Here is a 20628-nt window from a genome sequence, read left to right as displayed (position 1 = left end):
TTTGAAGGAGGAAAAGAATCCTTTGTTTTCTTTCTATGCCAGCACACATGGTAGAGGAGAAAATCCAGGATTTGGGATTCTTGCTCCCCTTTACTGACTTCTACACTGAACATGAAAAAGTTGCTTGTAGAACTTTAAAAACATCTCTGGTATTCCTTAGGGGGAAAAAATTACTCTTTTCTAGATTTTTTTCCCTAAATAGGGCAGATCAGCAAAGATGGAAAGACGAGGAAATGCTAAAAATAACTTTCCCCAACTAGTGGTAGCCAAACACATATGGGAAGACAGAAATAGTTTTCGATGGCCCAAAGCAAAACAGTGATGCAAGATGAACTCCCCAAGTGCAGGGGGTAATTAGAAACAGCCACGAAAATGTAGTCAGGATGCTGTGGGAACAGTTGCTGAATGTGGAGGGAGGTGATGATGGTCTTGCAACTTCTTGGAACCTATGGACTTTGAGGAACTGACTCTGAAAATATTCATTCCTGTCATTTTTCACTAAGCCACAGGTCCTGGGCTCCTTCTTGGAAAGTCAGAAATTCCGGATCTTCTAACAGCAATTCTGCGGAGCGGAGTGTGATCTGCATTGCACATTTCGTGAAGCCCAGTGGCAAATGGCTCTGTGGCTGCTTCTCAGCTGAGGGATTTTGTTTTTGACTCGGGCATGTGGAAAGAGCCACCTGTGGCCCGTGGGCAGCGATGAGAGGGCAGGAGAGCCTGCCAACATCAGCATCACTCTGGGCTTTGGCCCAACTGACCAGCCGGTTTCCCTGCCTCGGAAATTCAGGCTGCCACGTAGCCAGCTGGCTAGGTGCTCCTGCCAGGGCTGCCTCCCCGGGTGGGGAGGGTCAACAGCTATGACCACAGGGGCCGCCGGACCCACCATGACGGGCGACAGGGAACCTGATCTGATCGGAAGGGCAGCTCCTCCATGTTGCTGCCAATTTCCCTTTGTCATTGGCTTCCATGTCCATTAATTATTCCAGATAGTCACATTCTCTTCCCTCTTCCCTCATCTCAGTACAGATATTCAGTCAGCGTATACCTGATGAGAGCAGTGGTTGATAAAATATTATATTTCTTTGTACTTGTCAGCAGTCAGTGCCAGAGCCCCAGACTTACCACCGGGCACCTCTCTAGGGCCCCCCTAGCCCTCCGCAGGGTCTGAGGGGTGAAGGGCTCATGCTTTCAGGAGTACAGCACTGTCTAAAGATTGACCTGCATCCACCCCGCGCTGTTGTTCAATGTTGTGAAGTGAACCTGTGCGCGCACCTGTTCTTTCTTTTTCTTTCTCCCTCTGACCTTAATTTCCTACCTTTGACCTCCAATTCTGCTTTTGGCCATTCCCTTATTCTACGATCCCTCAAACAACCTACAGGCCAGTCTCCTTTGTTCCAGAACGCTGGGCTGGTTCTCCTTTCCCATGCTGAAGTATGGCCCACCTTCCTCTGCTTTGGTCCTGGCAGGTGAGATCAATAACTGGACAGTGCTCACCTCCCTGAAAAGGAATCTGATCAGAGAAGGGGGAGGACTCTGGACACATCACATAGGCAGCCTGTCACTTACACCACAGCCAGACTTCCCAGGTTTTTGGGAATTGTTTTCTTGGATGCCTCTATTCAGCCGGCTCAAGGGTAGAGCCTCCAGACTGACCTCTTTGCTCCCTGCCTGCTAATCCGTTTATCAAAAAAAAAAAAGTAAACCAAGCCTCACTGTTCCCAGATGAGCCTGCTTTCAGACAGTCTTCAGCTCCCCCTTCTCCTCTGTTGCGTCTCAATTATAAATCCTACTTTGCGTTTGTCCCGGGCAACACTCCCATTCACTCTCCTCCCTCCCCATGAGAGCATAGTTGTAAGCAGACAACCAGCTAAAGGTTATTCTGATGCCAGGCATCCTCAGGTCTCTCCTTGGGAAAACTGAACTCAGAACTAACAATCCTGTAGTCATCGAAGGAGCTGCAATTTCACAAGTTACATGGATGGACACACACCTTTCCCGAGTACCCACCACATATGAGATTCGGTGTGCACAAAGATGACATGTTGGGGGACAACGTCCTTCGTAGGGTTTGGGTTTCTGGTTTAGAGAAAGAAGAAATACAACTTGCAGGGAGAGGGAGTGAAAAATGACACGAAGGAGTCTGAAAGGAATGGCGGCAGAGGATGGAGACACCACTTTGGCCGGGGGACTCCCAGGGCCTGTGTTGGGAGGAAGGTCCTAGGCCTGGGGAGGAGGCAGCTGGGTTTGAATCTCGGCTTTGCCAAGGTGTGTGCCCCCACCATGCCTCAGTTTCCCCAACTGTGAGATGGGAATAATCATACTACCTCATAGGGCCATCATGAGAATTACGTGAGACAATGCTCATCAGGCCCCTGGCACGTGGTAAATGGGGAATTAGCAGAAACCATTACTGTGTGAGCTTCATGGAGGAGACAGCACCTGGCCTGACCCTAAAGCCAAGGCACATGTGGACATATGCCCAGGACAGTTCATGGTAGAGTCGGGGACTCAGAGACAAGCAAGACCTGGTTCTTACTAGCAAAGGGCTTCTAAAGAACTGACAAATCCCATTCTTTTGGGCTGAGAAGATAAGTGATGCCAACCCTTAGTGATACCATTTTTTAATAATAGCCACTAAAGAAAGCTGCTAGTGAAGAAGACAAAGTACGCAGGCATACACTGTAGCAAAGACCATCAACTCAAGGGGCTAAAAGTGACATTCTGGAGGAATGACGGATTTTCCCGGAGACGGGTATTTCTCCCCATAATGGCTAGGGGGCGATGGAAGCACGCAAAAGCAGGGAGAATGTTCGCTGTGCAGCTGACAGGCCAGCCCTGGGCCTTTCTCTGCTCACCTATAGCGAGCATCCAACACCCCACCCCCCCCGCCCCCGCCAAATACCCCACAGGCTCACACTCTCACCCCTTCCTGCCTTCTCTCTCCAAATATTTCCTGAAAGACTAATATGTCTCAGGCCGGCATAGGTACCAAGCAGCAGAAATGTATGGAAAACTCTATAGATATAAATACTGGAGTCTTAAATGTGGCATTAATTGTTAGGTTGCCATGTCCGAGAAATGCATATCTGTTAAGATGAGGTTTCATTTGAACACTTGAAGCCTCCTTTAAAACTCATACCTGCCTAAAGACTGTTCAAAGTTTTGGGGACTACACTCAATTTGAGGAGAAAAGCCCCAACTCAGCAGTGAAGTCTGGATAGGGTATGGCTTTGCCATCATCAAGTCTGGGTTCAGCTCTGAGCTGCAGCACGATCAGTGGTATGAGCCCAGATGAGTTAATCTCTCCAAGGCACAGGTTCTATGGCTCTAAAAGGTATTGCATAATTGTATGTTTGCAGTATGCGGCATTCAGTAGGCGTTCAGCAGGTGTTAGTTCCCGAGTCTCTGCTCTCTAGGAGGAAGAGGAAGGAGGGAAGTGTGGATCCACATACTCCACGTCCTTGGCTGGGGACATGGCAACTGCACAAGAGGCATTGTCTATATGGGCACACGCAGGGAACATCAGTTAATTCAAATGCCCCCGAACACTTGAAATCATAGGGAAGGAAATTGAGATAGTCTGAAATATGCTTATTACAAAGTGAGGAGAAGAGTTTAGTCCAACGGACATGTCTTGAGCGCTCCATCCGTGTGGGGCAGGGGGTCAGGGAAGGGGAGATCAAGACAAGACCAGGTGGGAATCTTGCCAAATGCAGAAGCTTCAGGAGCAATGGTGTGACACCTGGGTAAAAGACAATGAGGAGAGGGGCGGAGAGGGAGAGAGAAAAGCCGCAGAGTGAGGATGTCTGCCCCCTGCATTCACATGGCTTTATTAATAGCTTGTGTCAGCTGGTTTCTGGGTAATTGGGTTTGATGGCTCAGCCTGGATTTGATTGACATGTGTGCTGAGAGGGGCTCCTGGGGGAAATCTTGAATTTGATTTAATCACGCTGAATTTTACATGTCATAAAGTATTTTATAAACTGCAAGTGCCCTGGATGACGGCAGAAAATGTTTATTTTGGGGATATGAAGTTTGCTATTAGAACGGGGGTGTGATGTGCAAGAAGGAGCTTGGGTTCAGGACTCTCACGCTTGACTGTAACTCCAGTTTTGCTCCTTATGACTCATTAGACATGCACCTGATGACTTCTAAGACAGAGCTTGTTGCAGAGTTCCAGGGTGATCCCCCAAATTCCGGTCCCTGGGATGCACGTCTTGGATAATCCTCTCCCCCAAATGTGGTGGGACCTTTGAATATGGTGGGATAGCATGTTCATGATTCTCTTACATGGTATGGCAAAGGTGAGGGGAGTTTGCTGAAGTAATCGAGGTACCAAGTCAGTTAATGTTGAGTTACTAAAAGGGAGATTATCCTGGGTGGGCCTGACCTAATCAGGCATACTTTTGAAAAGAGGGTCGAGAGGTCAGAGACAGAAGTCAGGAGGATTTTCCTGATGGCCTTGAAGAAGCAGACTGCCATGTTGTGGAGAAGACCACGTGCCAGCGGACGACCCCAAAGAGAGGTCAGCAAAAAGGTAGGGACCGAGTGCAGCCACCATAGGGAACTTTGGCTATCATTTCAGGGAAGGCTGTCTTGGAGGACCACAAGCAGTGGGCTTGATGAGATGACATTTTGACTGCAGCCTTGTGAGGCCCTGAACAGAGGACCCATGAAGCCATGCTGAAGTCTTCATCCATGGAAGCCTCGAAATTTATGGTAATATTTTCCTCAGCAATAGAAATGAACTCAGAACTCACATTACCTACTTTACAGGGCTGTTGTGGAGATTAGGGAAGAGGTCTGCAGAGCATCTGGCATGTCAGATATCACTAGTTAATGATAGCTTTTAGTCCCGTAATCGGTAATTATCCCATTGTTTTTTAGGGAACATAAATCTCTCCTTTTTGAATGGATCTGGTGAGGTGCTAAGAAATACTGAGAGGGTTGAATGACATGATGTGTGTACCACGCTCCTAGGGTAGTGTCTGGCCCGCAGTACACAGTACGTGATGGCAATGATAATGGCGATAACGACCATCCTGACTCACAGTGATGGTGACTTTTATCCTGGTGAGAATCCGGTATATTTCTCAATAACACACAGATCTCTTCTTCCCCCTTAAAACCACTTTTGACTCACTTCACTTAAGCTAATTAACTTTTCTGGCAGAAGTACCAGAGACCATTACTGAACCATCCACTGAGTAGACATGAACCTTAGACATAATCTGGTCTGACTTCTTCAGTTTACAAAAACACCTTGAATATGAAGCGGGCTTTTTCAATGCCACAAAGTGAATTAATAGTGGAATCAGGAATAGAATTCAGGTATGTGGATGCCAAGGTCATTCCCACAGAATCATGTATTCATTTCTTTTCTGAAAATTGCCCTCTATTTAAGACACAGTGCCATTTCAACTCACAAATTATCAGCATTCCCTTGTAAAACTCACCCCGCACATAATTTATCAGTTGTGAATGTTCATTTCCAGCTACCTCTCCTGAAGAATTTGTTATTGATCTTGATTCATTGAATTAACATTTATTGAGGGCCTACTATGTGCTATATTTAGAATCAAGCTTGTTAACCTATAGTCCCAAGTCACACTAAAATTATACCCCAAGTTCCTTGTAAGCCTATTTGCCGTAACGACCCTCTAAGTGGGTGCTGCTGTGACTACCGTTTTATAGGTGAAGACATTGAAAAATAAAGTGGTTGCCAGAGGGAAGGGGGCTGGAGGGCTGGCTAAAATAGACACAGAGGTACAGACTTCCAGTTATACTATGAATAAGTCACGGAGACAAAAAGTACAGCATAGGGAACGTAGTCAATAATATTGTCATATCCTTGTATGCCGACAGATGGTGACTACACTTACTGAGTAATGAATAGAATCGACGCATTAATATATTGTGCGCCTGAAACTAATATAACATTGTATGTTAATTATACTTCAATACGAAAATAGATAATAAAACACCATGTCTCAAATTAGCGAGAAAAGAAAAAAGAAGTTCAGGGGTTTGCAGGGCCAAACAACTAGTAAGTGATGGAGTTGGGATTTATACTGGCTGCCACTTTGAACTTCTTTCCACTTTTAACTAGACTGCTTCCCAGAAGCTGGTTTGACCAAATAATAATAATAAAACGAGTCGGACAAGTCAAGAACTGCCCCCCTCCCGCCTTCATCCCCATCACTGGGGCTCTGCTGGGTCTGGGATGATGCTCAGGCACGGATTCTGAGGACTGACAGCCCGAAAGCTCCCAGCACGGACAGTGAGGGAGGAGGAAAGGTTGAATGGTTCCCTGATTTTTTGGTCCCTTCTCAGCAGAATTCTCCTTTTTCCTCGGCAGACGTCTGAGAGACTTGGTCAGACTCTGACAGGGGCCGAGATCCTGGCAATGGTACCCCACATTTCTCATTAATGACCCTGTCTCTCCAAGGCCTGAGACTGCCACCTACCTGTAAGGAGGGTGGCCTGCAGGAGGTGACCAAGTTCTGGCTCTGTGGCTGGAGTAAGCTCATGACCAGGGACAGGTGCTTCTTCACGCTTCCCATATTTGTAGTGAGAACAAGGGGAAGACCACTGAAGATGGAGGATAAATCTAAATCTAAAGCCCTGCCATTTTTTTATTTTGTTTTGTTTTGTTTTAACATTTTATTTTATTTTATTTGACAGAGAGAGAGAGAGAGTGCACACACAAGCAGGGGGAGCGGGAGAGGGAGAAGCAGGTTCCCAGGACTCTGGGATCATGACCTGTGCTGAAGGCAGATGCTTAATTGACTGAGCCACCCAGGTGCCCCTGAAGCCCTGAGGTTTATAAACCTCTCCCTCCTGCCACAAGGCCTGTCCCCATGGGTATTGCCTGCAAACCCTAGGTTTATGGATCTCAACATGCAGGAACAGAGAGAGAGCAAGAGTGAGGTCGGTTGAGACAGTCTTGTTCTGCTAAGTTGGGGTGGCAAACTGCGTGTTGAGAAATGCAAAACGACGGAGTGCCCTCTGCCAGAGCACAGCCACATGAATGTCCCCACAGGCCAGGTAGGGGGAGACAGATCAGGTTGGGGGCAAAAAAAAAAAAAAAAAAAAGAGCTCTAACTGAAAAAATGTAGCTCAGGATCAGCACCAGGACAGGGTTAATGCCAGAATCCAACTGCAGCTTGATATTTTCAGTTTTCCATAGGTGCTGGGTTTCCCCCCATATATATCGGTTTTAACTATTTAACTATTGACTATTGACAAATGGTGGTTTGTTTTTTCCATTAGTTCTTTTAAAATAATCCCCATGTTGTTTTCCACAAACACCGTGTCTGAAGAACCTGTGCAGTGCATCACGTCATTGATATGCCCCCAAGCACTGTAAGTTGAGTGGTACACAGTGTAAGAGGGTCCTGACGCAATCTACAAAACACGAAATTAACTTTAAGATGTTACCGAACTTATTGTAGCTTCTTGCCCGTAAGTATTTTGAAAATAAATGATGCAAGTACTATTCATGAGGTCTATAAACCTTTTTGATGTGATGACAGTCTTTTCCATTTTATGGACAAGGCAGGGAGGCCTGGTGGGGTTAAGTCACATGCTTGAAAAGATGGGAAACCATTGCCTTATGGGTGGAGTCGAGGGGGCTCCCCTGATCCGGTGGGTTGCTGTTTGGGCAGCTACCACGCCGCCACCAGTAACCTAAAATTAGGATGAATTTGTACTTCCATGCAGTGGTTCCTTAGCAGCTGACCACCTCCAGGATCGGCTCCCCCCGCAGCATCTGATACAGCTGATCCCCTTCCCAGGCCCACTTGTTACCCAGGGAAGCCATAAAAAGCATTGTTTTTAGAGACACAATTAAAATGCGCTTATAGGGGTGCCTGGGTGGCTCAGTCATTTAAGCGTCTGCCTGCCTTTGGCTCAGGTCATGATCTCAGGGTCCTGGGATGGATCCCCGCATCGGACACCTTGCTCAGCGGGGAGCCCGCTTCTCCCTCTCCCTCTGCCTCTGCCTCCCCCCTGCTTATACTCTGTCTCTCTCTCTCTCAAATAAATAAATAAATCTTAATAAAATAAAATGCACTTATAAAATTTGTTATACAAATACACAGAAATATATCTCTATGCGAATGTTCGATTGATTAGTGTGAGAAGTAAACAGCTAGGTAAGAAACCACCAACATGTTAGCATTAAGCCTACAGAGACTGCGCCCAGCAGGGTGTTGTGAGGCGTAAGCTGGCCTGACCTAACCACAGGAGTGATTAATCCCGTATTCCTTCTGCTCCCAGGCTGTAGCTTCCCCCTCTCCAGTGCAAGCGGCTTCTCCTCCCCATAGAGTCCATGAGACTGAGCAGGCCCTTGATGTTCACTGAGGTCCCCTCAGTCCTGCCTGGTGACTGGAAGTCTCAGTTTTGGGAGGGGAGACTTGGCATTTCATGAAACAAACCATTGCCGAGCATCTCTCTGGGCAGAGCCACATGGAAGTAAAGTCCGGAAGTCCGCTAATACTCGGGGCCTGTGTCTCTCTCCCTTCCACCTGCTCTTGCCCTCGGGGCTCCTGTGCTCTCTTCTTCCCTCCTCATTTCCCCTTCTCTGTGGCACAGAGTTCAGTCTCTACTTTTTCCATCTCAAGGGTATCTGCTTTCACAACTTTTTCTATTGCCATGGATCAAAATGTCCTTGCTTCTACTTGAAGTAGATCTAGGCTCAGTGGTGCCAGTGGGAGAGAGAACAGAAGCTCCATACATCACCCACTTACTAACTTTCTCTTCCTGTGTGTACCGGTTTCCCCTTACCGTGTGCAAAACTCAAGTTTTGCCTTGCCTATGATGACTTTGTGGGCGCTCCTGTGTCCCGAGTGTGTCCGCAGCACTACCTCATTCCACCGTGGCTATGACCCTAGGAGGCCCGTATTAGTCCCATTTCATGGGAAAGGCAGGGAGGCCTGGGGAGGTTAAGTCACGTGCTCAAGAGGGCCCCAGGATTGGAAATGGCAACTGCCGCATCCTGCCCTTCGAATCCCCTTCAAGTTCTTTCCTTTTCTCTGTGGTGTCGACCAAGTCCTCATTTCTTCTGTAGCTTCCTTATTCATTGGGTCTATCGCATATGGTCTGTCTCCCTGCTTCTTTCCCAGCCCCTGATGAGAGTCCACTGGCCCTATGAAGGCAGGGGCTTTTGTCAGTTACATTCCCTGGGGTATCCTGGTGGCATAGAAGAGTACCTGCCTCTCAATGACACAGAATAAACATCTTTTTAAGAAGATTTAATTAATTTATTTATTTGGGAGAGAGTGCTTGCAGGGGGTGGGGGGGGTTGGGGGACGGGAAGAGGGAGAGGGAGAGAGAATCCCAACATTCTCCACGCTGAGTGCGGAGCCGGAGGCAGGGCTCAATCTCACAACCCTGAGATCATGACCTGAGCTGAAACCAAGAGTCAGATGCTTAACTGAGCTACCCAGGAGCTCTAAATAATTTTTTTTTTTTAAGTGAATGGATAAAAGTAGCTAAAGCAAGATGTCTAATGAAGTGTTTTACCCCAACTTTAGCACCACCTTACGTAGCACCCAAAGCTTTTTTTTTTTTTTTTAAATATAGACAATTCACCTCTTTTGTGTCCAGTGAGGAAACAGTGTTTGGAAATTTTCTGTAGATGAAGCAAGCCCTGTGGCTTTCATCTGAACCAACTCCCTGCACAGCTTTGGGTTTCTCTCTATCCACCTGACAGGGAGATGTGTTCAGTTGTTGGTAGGCACAGAAATTCATATTCATTATAAGAGTCAAGCTCTTTGAATACCATATGGAATGCATTAGTGCTATCTCGGGAATCACATCAGTATAATGTCCAAGACACACTTACGGGTATTCATGCTTATTGCCATGAGATTTTTCCATATGGCTACCAGCTTCGCATGTGTTTCTGCTCCCAGACAGTAGCACTTGTAAACACTGACACATCCCTCAACCTCTGCTCCAGCCCTCCCTGCCAAACGCCTTCCAAAAATGAGCCCAACTCTGACTTGACTTTATTTGTGTGCATGTCTTGTGCCATTTTTTCTGTATGCTCCTTATATGGGAATGTTCTAGGATTTTCGTAGATCTTTTTTTTTTAATTTTATTTATTTATTTGACACACACACACACAGAGCGCACACAGGGGGAGTGGGAGGGAGATGCAGACTCCCCAAAGAGCAGAGGGAGATGCAGACTCCCCAAAGAGCAGGGAGAGCCCAATGCGGGACTCGATCCCAGGACCCCGGGATCATGACCTGAGCCAAAGGCAGTTGCTTAACCAATTGAGCCACCCAGGCGCCCATTCGTAGATCTTTTTATGTGGGCTTCAATGTCTACTTCAGTTGCTGTCTTACATAATTATTCTCTCTATTCATATAAAGGTTTGTTGGTTTCAAAAGACTCCACAAACATTTTCTCATCCAATCCCCCGCCCCACCACCCCGGCCCGTGAGGTTAGCAAGACAGGCATAATTATTGGTGATATTTTATAAACGAGTAGTTTGATGCTCAGAGAGGCTGTCTTTTTCGAGGCAACAAGGTAGGAGGAGGCAGAAGTGGGACCAGACCCAAGTCTTCAGAGGACATGCCCCACCCTTTCCCACTGTGCCACCCGGGCCTGGACCCCTGTTGGCTATGTTTCAAGTGCAGTGCCATGTATAATTAGGTGCTTAAAACATGTTTTTAAGGCTGGTGTTCTCTGCAGCTAAAGTAATAGTCCATGTGAACAGTATAAAAATAATTGAGCTAAGGGAACCAAAATATAATCCAAGGCAATCAGAGAGGCTGAAAGGTATCATGTGAGGCACAAGGAATAAATAGCTTGGGTGGAGAGAAGATAAATTCTGTGGGGAAAGGCCAGGGACAGACTGAGTGGAAAAGAAAAAAGAAGGCCTTGCATGGGTCTAGTGTTCTTCACTTTCAAATAAATGACCTCCTTTATTCCTCAGACCAAACTCGTAGGTAGATGTTATTAGAATTTCCATTTAATTGAGGAAGGAATAGCAGACCAGAGAGTTTAGTGCTTTTTTCTCAGTTGGTAGAAGTGGAATTTAAAGCAGCTTTTCTGCCTCTGAAGACTGAATTCTTTCAAGTGCGAAGCTTAGATTATTTTTCCTCCAAGATTTTGAAGTCACTCTGGGTCCTTGCGTTATGTATAAGTTTTTCTCTAGGGACAATGGCTGCCCTCTGGGCTTCTCCTTTTTTATAATCAGGCCTAGAGGGACACAGTGGCCCACGGGACAAATATGACTTCAAACCCCTGCTCTACCACTCACCAGCTGTGTGAATTTAAGCAAGTTACTTCCCGTCTCTGTGCCTCAGTTTGTGATCTGTAAAATGGGGATAATAATAAATCTGGCACATAGGATTGTTTTAAAGATCAAGGGAGATGTATGTCAAGTACTCAGCATGGAGCTGAGAAAACCCTCATTAAATGTTAGTTGTTGTCATTGTGCTGTATAATAAAGCATTTGTCTGCTCTTTGTCTCAGGTTCTAAACTCTTGGAATTTCCTGAATGCTAGGAGCCCTTGGACCACACCTGAGTTAATGCTAACCAGGTAACTCAGGATGGGGCCAGTTGTGGTATCAGCCTGACCTCCCCACCTCTGGGGAGGGGAGCTGGAGTTTGAGTTCAATCACGCGGCCAATGATTCGGTCAATCGTGCCTGTGTAATAAAATCCCAATGAAAACACTGGATACCCAAAGCTACCCCAAGATTGATGAGCATTCTGAAGTATTGGGAGGGTGACACATCTTGATTCCACAGGGAGAGGGCATGGAAGCAGCTCATTCAGGACTGTTCTAAACCTCACCCTATTGATCTCTTCATGTGGCTATTTCTGATTTGTATCTTACTTTTTTTTTTAAAGCTCCTAGTGTGGAGCCCAGAGTGGGACTTGAACTCTGAGACCCTGAGATCAAGACCTGAGCTGAGATCAAGAGTTGGATGTTTAACCAACTGAGCCACCCAGGCACCCCCTGATTTGTATCTTTTATAGTAAAACCATAATCATAAATATAGCACTTTCTGAGTTCTAGGAATCATTCTAGTGAATTATTAAACCTGAGGGGGTCATGGGAACCCCAATTTCATAGCCAATTGGTCAGAAGTACAGGTGGCCCGGGGACCTCCAAACTAGCAGCTGGTGTCTGAAGTGAGGCAATGTGGATGGAGAGTATGCCCTTCAGCTGTGGAGTCTGTGCTAACCCAGGGGGGTGAGTGGCAGAGGTGAACAGCGTGTTGCACACTCTTCTTATTGGATCAGGCATCACCCATCCCAGAAAAAGAAACACCTCCCAGAAGGCCAGGTTGTAGGTCATGGGGGCAGGAAAAATAGACCATGTTCAGTCAGAAACTCAAATTTCTCAGCATGTAGGTCTTCTTTGGGCTATGAAAGGGGGTGTCTTTGCAAACATTTCCAGGACTGGAGGCGGGAGTCTGGGGCAGAGGGGGGCGGTCAGGAGCAATAAACTTAGAATCTTATCCCAATTTGTGAGTAATGCTTACTTATTCAAGGACACATTAATTCTGGAATTAAAATAGTGCTGCTACTCCTACTCCTACTACTAAACATTCCAGGTAATCTCCAAAGTGGCTTATTGAAAACTGGCTATTTTGAACCACCCTTCTTTTTCCTGGACATTTGGGGCCCTTCTAAGCACTCTCATCTCCAAAGCAGTCTTCTCCTGATGGCAATCTCCACGTCCTGGACGCCTTCCAAATACTCGTTGTGTGGATTTTCTGGTCCAGGCTCCATTTAGAGGCCTTGCCCCTGCTCTCTCCATCCACAGGTCCCAGTCCGGGTCAGCACAGGGTGACACTGGACGCCTGCCCTTTTCCCCATGGTGGGTATCCTTTTCTCTTTCTCTTCAGAGTTTCAGACGTGCCTCTGTGTAAAAGCCTTCTGCTGCTTCTTGCCAAGATTTTTTTTTGCCTTTCCTATAAATTCTGCCTCAAGACATAAATCTTCTTTGAAGTCTTTTATGGAGATTTTTGCACCAGAGTGTTCCTATGATTTGTAGCAACTGAACAGCGGTCTCCTCTTCTAGATTTATCTTGGAGAACAAGGAACAGCAGATGAGCTTATGGTAGAAGAAATCAGGAGTATTTACTTCTGCAGTTCTCTAATAAAAATGAGGTTTTTCCTTAAAACAATGATACTGTTAAAAACTGACAAAATGAGCATTCTCCAGGCTGTCCGAGTTCCCTGACACGTTTGGCTAAGAGTGGCTAGGAGCTGGTGGGAAGACAGCTGACACGGAGCAAAGATGGCCAGATACGGGGATGTACAGTCTCCAGCCCTGGAGACAGACAGCCTCAGTTCTGCGGAGAGGGATGTCCCCAATTCTTAGGTGCCCACAAACTCACCGGCTATGACCTGAGCTTGCGCAATCTTAATTGCCCAACCCATTTAGACCTGTCTGACAATAGGGCTTCTGTTGTAAAAACCAGAGCTATGAACAGTTCCAAAGGTTTCACAATTTTCTCCTTTAACCATGAAATGACACACTTCAGAATCCCACCTTCTGAGAGCCGAAGCCTTTTCTTTGTGTCCTGATCCAGTCTTTTCCCTTTTAACTGAGAGAGAGTCACTGAAAACGCCTTTGGGTGAGCTATGCAGCTCTCCCTTGTCTGGCGAGCAACCAACTTAGCTTGGTTTTTCTGGCTCTGGTTATCTTTGTTCAGTTTCAAAGCTGTCTCTGCTATTTAAGAAGAGATGTGACCTCGGGTAACCTTACCGAAACTCAGTCCTCTCAGATGAGGATAATAATAGTACTCTCCTCAGAGAATTATTTGAGGATTAAATAAGATAATCCACATAAGCACTTGTCCTAGTACCTGGCACATAGTAAACACTTTATAACTATTAGGGGGAAAAACAAAATGGCTGCAAAATAAACAGAAATCCCTAGAGTGCCATTTGACTTGGACACCTTATTAGCCCTGACATTAGCAAGTACGGGAGGCTTTGTACTTATCTCATCCATTGTGTCATTTGACTCTCATAGCACCTTTCAGGAAATTCAGAGTGGGCATTACTGCTATCACCTCACAGATGAGGAAACTAAGGCAAGGAGACTCGATAGGTCTTAACCTGAGGTCACTGACGGGTTAGTGACAGGAAGCGTCCTGACTAGTGTTGCCCACTCTGGACCACGGTACTTCCCTCTCAGAACAAAATGTGAACAAAATGTGTGGATGAACAATACATGGTTGACCCAGTAGGCTTGGGTTAACCAAACTTGGCATGTTCCGAAGAAAGGTCTAGCCCTTGACTGGTTCCTGAGAGAGAACTCTAAGCCCATGGAATATCCTGCCTGACAAGAGTGTCTTTATTTATTTGGGGCACTGGGCCATGCCAGATAATCTGTGATCACAGTGCGATTTATGGTGGGGACCTTGGCCATGCTGTCCCAGTTTGGAGATGCTGGAATCTGAATAGCTAGGGTCAGTCATGAGGGTACCCCATGCCTCCGTGACTGACCCCAATAAAATCTCTGGACACCAAGGCTCATGTAAATGTCCCCAATTGGCAATATTTGGCACATATTCTCACACCTTGTTCCTGGGAGAATGAAGTGCTGTCCACAGATGTCCACAGATGACGGGAACCTTACTCCTGGAAGGAAGTAGGAAGGATGGACAGATGGGAAGTAGAGAAAGTTGTGTATCACCCCACAGGTTGGGAAAGCCGCTCCTCCACTGTTTTAGTGTCTTCAATTCACTATTATAGATCTAGAAAAATGTGCTATATTCTTGGTTTTGAACAAGTTCACCCTTTGGGAGTGCATCTTTCTCCTCTTGGTTCCCATTTCCTTTTAAAAATGCCAACTTTCTCAGACAGGGTCTATTTCTTATTGTGGTTCTGACACTTATGGAACTCTCTCCTCGCTCCATGTGGCCACCCTCTGCCATCCTTTGGGTCTCAGCGTCCATGTGACTTCCTCCTGGAAACTTCCCCCTTCCCTCAGTCTAGGGTAGGTTGTCACCCGTGGTGGCTTTAAAATCTGTCAGCTTGATGAGGGCAACCGCATCTTCCAGAACTCCTTTCCCTGTAAGTGTCCAGTCATGATGAGCCACAAAAGAGACTCTTGTAGGAGGTGAGGAGGGTGGACATGAGGCAGCAGCCCTTCTGGAGCTGACAACGTGGTCTTGCACCTGCTGGCTCACCTCATTGGCGGGAGGCAGGGGCTGGCCCCAAGTCCTTCTCCCACTCCTGGGCCAGATGTATGCTTTTGTCCATGACTGAGGGGGTGTCTGGGAGGCAACAAGAAGGCTTCTTTATCTCCCCCACTTTACATCCATCTTTCTTTCCCCAATTCCCTGCCCTGTGGGCTCGTCAGGCTCCAGCCTCGGATGTGAAGACAGCAGCCGGATGGAAGGTGCTGAGCAGCTCCCACAATTGCATGAGGCCAGTCCCTGTAACAAATCTATCATCTATCTATCTATCATCTATCTATCTATCATCTATCTATCATCTATCTATCTATCTATCTATCTATCTATCTATCTATCTATCATCTATCTATCTATCTATCTATCTATCATCTATCTATCATCTATCACCTATCATCTATCTATTTACTTATTTACCTACCTACCTACCTATCTTAGATCAGGCTGCTATAACAAAATACCACAGCCTAGGTAGCTTATAAACGACAGAAATTTATTCTCATGGTTCTGGAGGCTGGGAAGTCCAAGATCAAGGCTCTGGCAGATTTGGCATCTGCTGAGGACCCTCTTTGTCATTGATGGCTGTCTTCTCACTGTGTCCTTACCAGGTGGACAAGAGAGGGAGCTCTCTGGGCTCTCTTTTATAAGGACACTAGTCCAGTCCCATTGGGGGTAGGTTTCAGCATATGAATTTAGGGGGGACCATCTGGGTTTTTGTCTATCTCTTAGTGGCTCTGCTTCTCTGAACCCTGAGAGATCATGCCAACCATTCCTTCGCTATCCAGACTTCGCATCATCGCCTTTACAACACTGGGCTGTCATTTCCTGCAACTCTCCAAGTGTCACTGAGTTATTCAGGCTTCCCTTAGTGTGGCATCCCGTGCCCTGCCCTGAGGCCAGTACTTCATGAGGGCAGGGACAAAGCGTGGCTTGTTCTCTGCTATACTCCCTGAGATACATAGTCTCTGGCATAAATTAGGTGCTCAAGAAATACTTGATACATGAAAAATGGAATGAGTTTTATTTCCATTGAATCTTTTTCCCCCCTGTTCAGCAGGAATTTGTTTGGCAGTTCATAGCTCAGACATGGACTCACCCCTGTGCATACACAGGGATGAAAAAGGTCAAGGTGCAGTAATTGAGGGAAGAAATAAGCATTTGGTTTTGGAATCTCTTGGCAAAGTAAAGTGGTTTAAATAATTTAATTGTACTAGATTCTCATGTCTACGTCATTTCCATGCTTTTACCTTTGGGCAGGTAAGCATGCACATGAGCACACCACTCCATCTGCTTTGTTCTCTGCATTTCTTAAGTTGGCTCTAGGGGAAAAAGCCTGGTCAGGCAGCCAAGGCTTTAGGTGCCCCTTGGCCACTGAAGGCTGACTTGCCTTGTTGCGTGGACTCAGGTAAGTTATCTCAGCTCTCAGTTTCCCCTTCTGCAAAATTAGTTGGTAGGACCAGTTGATTCACCATCAGAAACTTTGTATTTATCTTGTCAGGCTCGCTGCTTCTGCCAGCTTCTACCATCTCATGACCATAGAGCAAAATAGCATAATGTGGGGAAAATGCACTATTGCTCATGAATAAAAGAAGATATTTAAGGTCAAATTCTAAATTCCTGTCCTTGTGCATTTTTTTTTAAATTGTGGTAAAATTTAAATACCAAGGAACTTTCCATTTTAATCATCTTTAAGTGTACAGCTCTGTGGAACTGAGTACATTCACAGTGCTATGCAACCAATCCCACCATCCATCCACAGAACTTTTTCATCATCCCAAACAGAAACTCCGTCCCCATTAGGTAACTCAGCATTTCCTCCTCCTCGCGGCCCCCGGCAACCACCATTTTACTTTCTGCCTCTACGCATTTAACTACTCAAGTACCTCAAATAAGTGGAATTATATGATATTTGTCCTTTTTTTGACTGGCTTATTCACTTAGTGTAATAGCCTCAAGGTTCACCCTTGTTATAGCGTGTGTCAGGATTTCCTTTTTTTTTTTTAAGCCTGAATAATATTCCATGTTAGTATGGATGTAATAATTTTGTTTATCCATTCATCCTTTAATGGGCCCTTAGGTTGTTTCTACTTTTGGCTGTGGTGAATAATCCTGCTATGAATATTGGTGTACTCAAATATCTGTTTGAGTCCCTGCTTTCAATTCTTTTAGGTATATACCTAGTGGTAGGTTTGCTGGATCACATGATGGACTATGTTTAATTTTGGGGGAAATTGCCAAACTGTCTTCTTAGTTCCTAATTTTTAAAGTCTACCATCTCAGAGTCTGCAGCAACAAGATTTGGTCATGGGGTTATTAGGTTGCTATTAGAATTGGCTTCCATCTGTCAACCAGGAAGAGGGCCCTTGCCAGACACCGACTCTACTGGTACTTTAATCCTGGACTTCTTAGCCTCTGGAGCTATAAAAAATAAATGTCTATTGTTTTAAAATAATTGGTATTGAGATCCAGGCCAATTTAGAGAGTTACTGTAAGTGCTTTAGAAGGAGACTGGGGTTCAGGTGGTGGCTTCGTCAAATGCCAGCTGTGTGATCCCGGGGATATCATCAACCACCTTGACTGGTGGTTCCCACATCTGTGAAGTGAGCATACACTTTACTGCCCAGGGTCATTGAGGGGATTAAACACACAGGAAACATTTTGTGTAATGCCCGGCATAGAATAAAGGCTCAATTAAAATCAACCCCCTTCATCCTTTGCATTTCATGGCCATACCCTCTCCACTTGGGTCCACCCTCTGCACCCCACAAAGTCTGTCCTTCTGCTATACTCTTCTCAGAACACTTGTCTGTGTTGGCCCATCTCCATTCTTTCCAGGCCTTCCTCTCTGAAGATACCATTTGGAAAGGAGTTCCTAACATGCTCCTGCCAAGGGCTTAGTAATCCATAACTTAATGCGCGGGCCTCCCTGGGGCATCTGTTTTTTAACAGGGCTTGAGCTTGCAACGAAAGGTTGTGTGCTAACAGTGTTTCAGACACTTGGTATCAAACCCTGAATGGTAGTGATGGGGTGGTTGACCTCCACTAGGCAGCTTAGATCCTGCTGTGGACCCCACTGAGCACTTTCCCTGGCCTAAAACAGTGCTGGGGTAGACAGAATAATCAACCTGAAAAATTGAACCAGACCGGACGGTCATGGGCAAAGGAGAGGCGGCACACATTTCTGACCAAACTGATCAGAGGCAAAGTGACATTTCCACAATTGAAATGTTCAACTCACAAAACCCCTGGATTAATTAACAGGAAAGCAGACCAATACCACTAAGTTGATAAGGAAAATCTGTGTCCTAAGATGGCCAACCGAGCCAGTGGGAAAGTCACAGTCCTTGCCCCGGGGCTCTTCCGGGTTCTTCTCCCTGCTCTGCTTCCCACGCACACCAATCCAGGTTGTTCTCCCTGCCCCACTTTGCGCACGACCAAAAGTGTCAAGTATGCGGAAGTAGAGGCATATAAATTGCTCCCTTTTGCTTGTTCTCCGGGCTCAGACCTTTGGAGACCACTCTCCTCTGAGACCGCTGGCGTTAAATAAACCTCCTCTCCTCCAAGATCTCCAAGTGCCACTTGGTTCTTCCGTCGGGCGATCCAGTCCAGGTTCTGTAACATTTGGTTCCCTGACGGGGAAACCCAGCCGCGCTGGCCCATTGTTGCCACCAGTTTGGGGCAACGGCAGGGCGGTGACACAACAAGGGATCATAACGGAGAAGGCACGCCCTACCTAATTTTCGGCAGTCTCCCACCCTGGTCACCTAGGGCCTGCCCTGCTCCGCTGTTCCTGCCGGACTCGAGGAGACTTGGCAGGTGAGGACCTGGTCTCGAAGTCAGATTCTGGTAAGGCCTGGGGCCCCAGGACCCAGACAGGCCCACCCCCATTGGGGTGGAAGGGGAGCCTGATGACCTCCCAGAGACCTCTTAGCTGTCTCACACGTAGGGATTCCCAGGGAGGGAACGTAATAACTTCTGGAGTGAATGTGTGAGTGAATGTGCAGTCCGACCTGGCTTGCTCAAGCGGACTGATTCTGTGACTCTACAGGCGGGCACCCTTAAGGTCCGCAGAAGCCTATGGAGTCTGAGTGGGCCTGTCTGCGATTCTGTGGTGAATGGCATATGGTCTATGGCGGCATCGAGTAGTTTCCGATCGTAAGTCACAATGCTGAGACCACTACAGCTAAGCCTCACCTAAGCTCCTTTGGGACATGGCCAGACGGGCATCTGATTGGTCTCTTCACCTCAGGAGGCACCCCCGCCCCTTTGTCTGTCTCTGTGCCACTGCACACAGGGACATCACCATGGGGTGAGGGCAGAGTAAACCTACAGTTCTAGAGCCCATGATCAAAAATTTCAAGAAGGGGTTTTCAGGAGACTATGGAGTCAGGATGAACCCCAGCAAGTTAAGAACCCTATGTGAATTGGAATGGCCCACCTTTGATGTCAGATGGCCTTCAGAAGGGACATTGGAAGTCCCAACGATTCTTTGAGTATGGTGAGAACCAGGACACCCTGACCAGTTTCCATACATTGACTCCTGGCTAGGAATTGCTCAGACCCTTCCCCCCTGGGTGGGATTCGCTTGCAATAGGCAGGGACAGGCCAGGGTCTTAACTGCCTCATCTAAGTGACCTAAAGAAAATCAGCAAAAGCCCCAGTCTCCACAAATCCTAGCTGGAGATCCCGAGGACGAACCGACCCTGCCCCCACTGTACATACCCCTAAGACCATCTACACTCTGCTGCATCAGTCTCACCAGTGCCCCCCAAGCCCAAAAGATCCACTTTATCCAGACACCAGCACCAAGCTATGTCCCAGGCCGGGTGCAATCACCCTCCAAATTCCAGTACGAGAGACACAGGAACCCGAGAGGCACAATGAAGACGGGATGGTCCAACCCGGCCGTTCCATGATGTATTATCAGCCCTTCTCCACCACCGACCTCCTCAACTGGAAACATAACACCCCATCCTATTCTGAGAAGCCACAGGCTATGGCAGAACTCATAGAATCCCTCTTCCAGACTCATCGGCCAACCTGGGAAGACTGCCAACAGTTACTCTGCACCCTGTTTAACACAGAGGAAAGGAAGAGAATAATGAAAGGTGCACGGCAGTCCCTGGAAGAGCACGCACCAGTGGAGTCATCGACCCTGCTGCCTGGGCTAATGCGGCCGCACCCAAGGGGAGCCCAGCAGGGGACTTCACCACATCCAAGGGACAGGCCCACATCTGCCGGTACCAGGAGGCCCTCCTCCGGGGAATCCGGGCAAGAGCTAAGAAACCCATGAACATGACTAAGGTATCCTCAGTCACTCAACAACCAGGGGAGTCCCCCGGGGACTATTACGAAAGACTATGTGACGCCTACAGGATATACACTCCATTTGACCCCGAGGCACAGGAAAGCCAACAGATGGTAAACACCTCCTTCCTGGCTCAGGCC

Source organism: Leptonychotes weddellii, chromosome 13 (assembly GCF_054177405.1).
Source record: "Leptonychotes weddellii isolate Sample4059 chromosome 13, ASM5417740v2, whole genome shotgun sequence".
Lineage (NCBI taxonomy): Eukaryota > Metazoa > Chordata > Mammalia > Carnivora > Phocidae > Leptonychotes > Leptonychotes weddellii.
The sequence above is the reverse complement of the archived record's forward strand: the minus strand, read 5'-3'. Positions refer to the sequence as shown.